The sequence below is a fragment of the Colobus angolensis genome, unplaced genomic scaffold (genome assembly GCF_000951035.1).
Source record: "Colobus angolensis palliatus isolate OR3802 unplaced genomic scaffold, Cang.pa_1.0 Scaffold216, whole genome shotgun sequence".
In the NCBI taxonomy this organism is placed as follows: domain Eukaryota; kingdom Metazoa; phylum Chordata; class Mammalia; order Primates; family Cercopithecidae; genus Colobus; species Colobus angolensis.
In genome coordinates this window covers 1,150,735-1,160,285 of record NW_012115333.1, presented here as the reverse complement: position 1 = coordinate 1,160,285, position 9,551 = coordinate 1,150,735, and the positions used below count along the sequence as shown (strand labels likewise).

The 9,551-nt window shown below is 34.9% G+C and overlaps 1 protein-coding gene across 2 annotated transcripts in view; it reads right to left on the bottom strand.

The window, feature by feature from the left end:
- The window catches only part of TEX11 (testis expressed 11), a 350,946-nt gene that overhangs the window by 136,394 nt on the left and 205,001 nt on the right, over nucleotides 1–9,551 (bottom strand). The gene's annotated exons all lie outside the window — the stretch shown is intronic.

The window sequence follows — 9,551 nt, the reverse complement described above, 5'->3', positions numbered from 1 at the left end:
AAATTACCACACTTATTACATGGTTTGAATAACACAAAAAACTTTCTTAGACTTTCTTCTTTATCCTTGGATCATATATATATATGAATAAAAGTAACCAAGTAGGTGAAACATCTGTACACTGAAAACTATAAAACATCGATGAATTGAAGAAAACAAAAATAAATGGAAAGATATCCTGTGTTCACTGATTGAAAGAATTAGTATTATTAAAATATCCATGCTACTCAAAGTGATCTACAAATGCAAGGAAATCCCTATCTTAAGTCCAATGGCATTTTTCACAGAAACAGAAAAACTAATATTAAAATTTGTAGGGAACCACAAAAGACTCTGTGCCAAAGCAACCTTAAAAACAAAAACAAAATTTGGGGCATCATGCTTTCTGATTTCAAATTATACTACAAAGTTATAGTAATCAAAGCAGTATGGTACTGGCATAAAAACAGACATATAGACCAATGGAACAGAATCGAGAGCCCGGAAAAACAAAACAACAACAACAAAAAAAACAAGTCTCTTTTGTGCTTGGGCTGGGCACAGTGACTCACTCCTGTAATCCCAGCACTTCAGAAGGCCAAGGTTGGTGGATCACTTGAGGCCGGGACTTTGAGACCAGCTTGGCCAACGTAGCAAAACCCCATCTCTACTAAAAATACAAAAAGTAGCTGGGTGTGCTGGCACGTGCCTGTAATTCCAGCTACGTAGAGAGGGCTGAGGCAGAAGAATCACTTGAACCCAGGAGGCACAGGTTGCAGTAAGCCAAGATCATGCCATAGAACTCTAGCTTGGGTAATAGAGTGAGACTCTGTCTCAAAACAATAATGTGTTTGGACAACTGAACATCCACCTGCAAAAGAATAAATTGAATATATCCTATGGAACACACACAAATCAACGGAAAATGCATTAAAAACTTAAATGTAAGACTTGAAACTGTAGAACTCCTAGAAGAAAAAAACAGGGAAAGAGGCTCTTTGAAATTGGCCTTGGCAAGGATTTTTTGTATAGAACACCAAAAGCAAAGGCAAAATTTTTTTAAAGCAAAAACAAACAAATGGGACTGTCAAACTAAAAAGCTTCTGCACTGCAAAGAAAACTTCAATATAATGAAAAATCAAACTAATTTACATTCAAACCAACAGTGTAAGTGTTCCTATTTCTCCATAGCCTCGCCAGCATCTGTTGTTTTTTGACTTTTTAATAATCGCCATTCTGACTGGTGTGAGATGGTATCTAATTGTGGTTTTGATTTGCATTTCTCTAATGATCAGTAATGTTGAGCTTTTTTCCATATGTTTGTTGGCCACATAAATGTCTTCTTTTGAGAAGTGTCTGCTCATATTCGTTGCCCACTTTTTGACGAGGTTGCTTGTTTATGTCTTGTAAATTTGTTTAAGTTCTTAGTAAATTCTGGATATTAGACCTTTGTCAGATGGGTAGATTGCAAAATTTTTTTCCCATTCTGTAGGTTGCCTGCTCACTCTGATGATAGTTTCTTTTGCTGTGCAGGAGCTCTTTACTTTAATTATATCACCATTTGTCAATTTTAGCTTTTGTTGAACCATTGTGGTAGACAGTGTGGTGATTCTTCAAGGATCTAAAATCAGAAATACCATTTGACCCAGCAATCCCATTACTGGGTATATGCCCAAAGGAATATAAATCATTCTATTATAAAGATATATGCACACATATGTGTATTGCAGCACTATTCACAATAGCAAAGACATGGAACCAACCCAAATGCCCGTCAATGATAGACTGGATAAAGAAAATGTGGTACATATACACCATGGAATACTATGCAGCCATAAAAGGGAATGAGATCATGTCTTTCACAGGGACATGGATGAAGCTGGAAGCCACCATCTCAGCAAACTAACACAGGAACAGAAAACCAAACACCACATGTTCTCACTCATAAGTGGGAGTTGAACAATGAGAACATATGGAGACAGGGGAAAAAACAACACACTCTGGAGCCTGTCAGGAGGTGGAGTTGAGGGGAGGGAGAGCATCAGGACAAATAGCTAATGCATGTGGGGCTTAAAACCTAGGTGACAGGTGGACAGGTGCAGCAAACCACCATGGCACACACATACCTATGTAACAAACCTGCACGTTCTGCACGTGTATCCAGAACTTAAAGTAAAAAAAAAAAAAAAATACAGAATGCCCCCATAAAATTAGAACTTCAGACAAACAAAAACTATTATTTTAGTATTAGTGTGTCCAGCGCAATAGTTGGGATGTACTTATTCTAAAATACTAGACATTGTTTATCTGAAATTTCAAATTAACCAAGTCTTGTATTTTATCTGGTAACTCTATTCATGAAACACCGGTTGCAAGAGTTCTCACCTTAATAAAAAGAGACCCATAGTTAAAAAAAAAAAAAAAAAGAAGTACCTTGTTTACACATAGGTAGACATCCATTTACAAGGGTTGTGATTAGATCGGTTTACTTTGAATCAGTAAGTATTTCCTTAGCTCTCTGCTACACAAGTTTCAAATATATACCAAAGTGTAGAAAATAATGTAATGAACCTACACATCATTATCAGGCTGTAACAACATCAAAGCCAATCTTGATTTAATCCATCCTTCTACCTCATTCACACACACACACACAGACAGACACACACACACACACACACACACACTCTTGCTTTTGAAGTAAATTCCAGACATCCTATTAATCCACCTCCAAGTATTTTAATTATCTATCTCTTAAAGATAGAAACTCTTTTTTTGTAAAAATCATAAACATAATACTATCATTACAGTTTAAAACTTAAGATATCCTCAATATTCTTAAGTATTTAATTACTGTTCATATTTATGTAACTGTCTCATACATTATTGATTTTAAGTGTTTGACTCAGGATCTGAATAAGATCCATACATTTCAATTGATTAAAATAACTAAATCTCTTTAATCTAAAAAAAAAAAGCCAACAAATAACCTTGATTTTGGACTTCTGGCCTCCAGAATTGTAAGAGAATAAATTTCTGTTGTTTTAAGTCATCCCACTTGTGGCAATTTGTTACAATACTCAGAAAAGTAGTATATACAATGACCAAAATCTTAAAAACAACTCAACAGATGAGCTTACACCAGAATGGAGAGGACAAAGGAAAGAATAAGTGAATTTGAAATAAAGTAGAGCTAGGTGCAGTGGTTGGTGCCTGTAATCCCAGCTACTTGGCAGGCTGAAGTGGAAGGGCTGCTTGAGTCCATGTGTTTGAGGCTGCAGTGAGCTATGATTATGCCACTGCACTCCAGTCTATGATTATGCCACTGCACTCCAGTCTGGGCAACAGAGTGAGACCCTGTTTCAAAGAAAAGAAAGAAAGGAAGAAAAAGAAAGAAAAGGAAAGAAGGAAGGAAGAAAGGGAGGGAGGGAGGAAGGAAGGAAGGTCAGGAAAAATAAAAAAGTAGAAATTACCTAATCTGAACAACAGAGAGAAAACAGACCGAAAAGAAAAAGAAAAGAAAAAAACTATATGGAGCCTCAGCGACCTGTAGGACAACAAAAAATGTATATTATGTCATCAGAATCCTGGAAGAGGAGAATAAAGGTGAGGCAGAACAAATAAATATTCAAAGAAATAACGTCTCAAATATTTGGGAAAAAACATAAACCTAGAGATTCAAAGAGTGGTGCAAACTCCAAACATGATAAATCCAAATAAATTCCAGCCTAAGACATATCATAGTCAGACTTTTGATAAACAAAGACAAAGAAAAAAATATTGAATGCACAGAAAGAGAAATGATATCTTACCTACAGGAGCCATTTCACTGCTAGGAATTTACCCACTTGATTTGAAAACTTAGATCTACTCAAAAATCTTCATGTGAATGTTTACAGTAACTTTATTGATAATCACCAAACACAGGAAGCAACCAAGATGTCCTCCAATAGGTAAAGAGATAAACAAAGAGATGAGCTATCAGTCACAGAAAAGACATAGAGGAACCTGCAATTCATATTGCTAAGTGGAAGAAGCCAATCTAAAAAGACTACATACTGAATGATTCCAATTATGTGACATTGCAGAAATGGCACAAAAGCAAAAAGAAGGGCAGTAAGAAAAATAGAGAGTGAAAAGATGTGTTTGCCAGCATATCAGGAAGATGAAGAGGCAAGGCACAGAGGATTTTTAGGGTGGTGAAAATACCATGTGTGATACTATAATAGCAGATACATGTCATTATGCATGTCAAAATCTACAGGACTTTACCACACAACAAGCCAATTTCAATGCATACAAATTATATATATAATTATATATAACTTGATATTATATATAATAATATATAATTTGATATTATATGTAATTTGATATTTTATATATATATGTATAATTTGGGAGGTTGGGGGAATCCTCAGATATAATACAGACTGTGACAAGAGACTCTAACAAATGTATGAAACAACTTCCCTAAAGGAAATGGGAGGACTAAATACTGACCTAAGTAACTGTGCAAATAAATAGAGTCTGTGAGAATCAAGGCAAAAGGAATTTCACATAAGCACTGTACTCTAGTTGACAAAGTTGTTTCCCATGAGGGTACAGGTGAACAATTCTGATACTGCTATACATGTATACTAAAATTGAACAATTAAAAAATTAAGTAAATGAATGATGAATGGTAAGAGCCAGGTTTCCCACTGTTGGATTGGGAACAGATAAGCAAGGATAATTTGCAAGCAAGGCTAGAATGATCTAAGTAGTAATGAATTAGAATAGGAAACATCAGTAAGAACTTATGTTTAACTTAATATAGATACAGATGTTTACATACCAAAATATTTATATATATGTCTATATACTCAGATTAGTATACACACATATATTTTCTTTGCTCTGTCAACTAATAAGGCCTAGAAGAAATGACACCCCAATAGCAACAAGCACAACTAACATTCAGATCTTGGTTACTAATATACTTTGCCAGTGAGAGGAACTAGATCTCCTAGGAGAAATGGTTGATTCCAGGAGCGGGGCAAGAAATGCACAAGATGAACCTAGAACATTCTGTATTGTCAGAAAGAAAGGAATTGCTTTAAAAATAAAACCACCCACATTGATTGGGGTATATCAAAAGGATGCAGGAGTCAACTAAAAGAGCTCCCAATGGCCAAAGCTAACACAATCTGAACAACAAAAATGTAGTATTGGGTTATAACCTAAAGAATAAAATACATATTCCCAAGTCCGCATTGATATAAGAATGATTGAACAAATTAATGAATTAGGGAGAAGAGACAAATCTCTCATGTAGAAGAATTCGAAATAATTTATCTAGATAACTATGCCTTTAAGCTGGGGAGCATAACTCCACAACTGCAAAGAGTATAGTATGTAAAGAGGAAAAATTGATAACTTCAATGTGTAGAGACTTGATGAATACTCAGCCAACTAATCAAGGTTAATACCAACAGACATAAATCATATTGACAGTATACACCCTTGATAACGATGTAATGAAAATGGTACTTTACCTGAGTGATTTTCCTCCCCAAACCCATAACCCCAATCTAATCACGAGAAAAACATCAGAAAAATTCTAATAAATAGGTATCCTACAAAATACCTGATGGGTAGTCTCAAGACTGTCAAAATCATCAAAAAGAAAAATATATATAAGAAACTACTATGACCAAGTGAGGTCCAAGGAGATATGACAACTAAATGTAATGTGATATCATAGGTAAGATTCTGGAATAGAAAAAGGATGTTAGGTAACAACAAAGGAAGTTGGAATTAACAACTGATTTTAGGTTAATAATAATGATGTATCAATATTGGTCCACTACTTATGACAAAGGTACTACAGTAATATAAGATGGCAATACTAGGGGAAACTGTGTACACTGTATATGGAAACTCCTTGTACTATCTTCTCAATTTTTCTGTAAACCTAAAAGTAAACTAAAATATAAAGCAGAGTTAGGTATAATGGTTCACGCCTGTAATTTCAGTGCCTTGGGAGGCCAAGATGGGAGGATCAATTGAGGCCAGGAGTTCGGGACAAGCCTAGGCAACATAGTAAGATACCCCGTCTCTACAAAAAAATTAAAAAGAAAAAGAAAATTAGCTGAGTGTGGTGGTGTGTGCCTATAGTCCTGGCTACTGAGGAGGCTGAGGCAGGATGATCACTTGAGCCCAGGAGTCTGAGGTTACAGTGAGCTATAATTGCACTCCAGCCTGGGTGCTAAGAGTGAGGCCCTGTCTCTAATAAATAAACATTTTTAAAAAGGTTTTAAAAATATAAATAAATCAGAAAATAAAAATTTAAGTGGCACGCTTAAGCTCTAACACATCAATAATTACAAATAATGTAAATGGTCTAAATATACCTATTAAAAGAAAGAAATTGGCAGCATAGACTAAAATAAATATGCCAAGAAAACAATCAGCAAAATGAAAAGGCAACTTACAGAATGGAAGAAAATATTTGCAAACCACATATCCAATAAGAGGCTAATAGCTAAAATATGTAAGGAACTCATTTAACTCAAGAGGAAAAAAAAATCAAACCACCTGATTTAAAAATGTGCAAAGAACTTGTACAGACATTTTCCTAAAGAAAACATACAAATAGCCAGAAGATATTAAAAAGATGCTCAAAATCACCAACCATCAGGGAGATGCAAATTAAAACCATCTGTTAGGATGGCTATTGTGAAAAAGTCAAAAGATAAGTGTTGGTGAGGATAGGAAGAAATTGGAACTCTTGTGCACTGTTGGTGGGAATGTAAAATGGTACAGCCACTATGGAAAATAATATGGTGGTTTCTCAAAAAAAATTAAAAATAGAACTACCATATGACACAGCAATTTCACTTCTGGCTACATATCCAAAATAACTGAAAGCAGGGTCTCGAACAGATATTTGTACACTCATATTCATAGCATTATTCACATGTGCTAAAATGTGGAAGTAACCCAAGTGTCCATTGACAGATGAATAGATAAGTAAAATGTGGTGTGTATATATATATATAATGGAGTATTATTCAGCCTTCAAATGAGAGAAGCCTGTGATGTGCAACAAAGTGAATAAACGTGGAGGACACTATGCTAAGTGAAATATGTCAGACACAGAACAACAAATACTACATGATCTCACTAATATGTGAAGGCTAAAAAGAAGTTTAAACTCATAGTAATAGATAATAGAATGGTGGTTACCAGAGTTTGGTGGGTGGGTGAATGGGGGAGATGCTGGTCAAAGGATATACACTTTAAGTTATAAATTGATTAAGATCTGGAGACTTAATGTACAGCACGGCGACTATAGTTAATAATAATGTATTATACACTTGAAATTTGCTAAGAACAGATCTCAAGTATCCTCTCTATAAAAAAAGGAAATTATAAAGTGATGGATATGTGTTAATTAGCTTGGTTGTGGTAATCACTTCACAATATGTAGGTATATCAAAACATCACATTAAATATACACAATTTTTAATTGTCAATTATATCTCAAAAAGGTAGGGGAAAGTCCCAAACGTGTCCCACTTGTAGAGTGTGTACAAGAAACTTACTCCAAAAAAACTGATATAGGAGGGTTGAAAATAAAAGTTTGGACAAAAATATACCATGAAACCATTAATTAAAAGTAGGTGCGGCTATATTTTTTATTTTTATTGTGGTATAGTTGATATACAATAAACACTGCACATGTTTAATGTATACAATTTGATGAGCACACTCAAGATATCACCACAATCAATGTAATAAATATATCGGTCACCTCCAAAAGTTCCCTTGGGTCTCTTTGTGCTTTTTTTGTTTTGTTTTTTGGTATAAGAATTCTTAGCATGATATCTACCCTCTTAACACAATTTTGAGTGCACAATGTTTTATTGTTAGCTGAAGGCACTACATTGTACAGATCTCTAGAACTTTTTCATATTGTGTAACTGAAACTTTATTCATATTGAGCAACAATACCCCCTCTCCCCCACCTCCCAGCCCCTAGTAACCACCATTCTATTCTGTTTCTATTAGTTTTACTATTTTAGATACCTCACAGAAGTGGAATCACACAGTATTGGTCTTGTGACTAGCTTATTTCACTTAACAAAATGTCCTCCGTGTTAATCCATGCTGTCACAGATAGCAGGATTTCCTTCTTTTTAAGGTTGAATAATATTCCATCATATATATGCATATATGTATATATATATACACACATATAAATATCACATTTTGCTTATCCATTCATCCACTAATAGACACTTGGTTTGCTTTCCACATTTTAGTGAATATGAATAATGCTGTAATGAACATGGGAGTGAAGATTTATCTTTCAGATCCTACTTTCAGTTCTTTGGGGTATATACCCAAAAGTAGAATTCCTGGATCATATGGTAGTTCTAATTTTTTGAGAAACTGCCATACTGTTTCCACAGGGGTTCTACCATTTTACATTCCCATCAGCACTGTACAAAAATTTCAACTTCTGGCTGGGCGCAGTGGTGCACGCCTGTAATCCCAGCACTTTGGGAGGCCAAGGTGGGTGGATCACCTGAGGTCAGGAGTTCAAGACCAGCCTAAATAACATGGTGAAACCCTGTCTCTACTAAATACAAAAAATTAGCCAGGCGTGGTGGTGCACACCTGTAATCCCAGCAACTTTGGAGGCTGAGGCAGGATAATCCCTTGAAGCCGGGAGAAGGAGATTGCAATGAGCAGAGATTGTGCCATTGCACTCCAGCCTGGGCAACAAGAGCAAAACTCCATCTCAAAAAAAAAAAAAAAAAAAAAAAAATCCAACTTGTCTACATCCTTGCCAACACTTGTTATCTTTTCTTAAAAATAATATCTATCCTAATAGGTGTGAGGTGATATCTCATGTGGTTTTTATTTCTATTTCCTTGATGATTAGTGGTTAATCGTTTAAAAAATGTGGTATATATTTATATACAATGGAGTATTATTCATCCTTAAAAACAGAGAAATTCCCTCATTTACAAAAACATGGATGAAGCTGTAGGGATGTTATGTTAAGTGAAATAAGCCAGACAAAGAACAACAAATACTGCATGATTTCACTTATATGTGGTCTCTCAAAAAGTCAAACTCATTGAAACAAGGTAGAATGGTGGTCACCAAGGGCAGTAGTGGCAGGGTTGGGGTGAGGGATGGGTAGGAAGATATTAGTTAAAGGGTACAAACTTGTACTTATGCAAGATGAATAGGTTCTGGTGACAGCATGGTGACTATAGTTAACAATAATATATTATGTACTGAAATTTACTAAGAGAGTAGATCTTAAGTATTCTTACCACACAAAGAAGTAACTATGTGAGGTGATGGATATGTTAATTGGCTTCATTGTGGTAATCATTTCACAATGTATACATATATCAAAATATATTGTTCACCTCGACTATATACAATTTTTCAATTATACTTCAATAAAGTTGAAAAAGGATCTTGTTTACAAAACATTGAAAGGAAGTTTTCCTGTATAACAAACCTGTACATGTACTTCTGAACCTAAAATAAAATTTAAAAAAAAA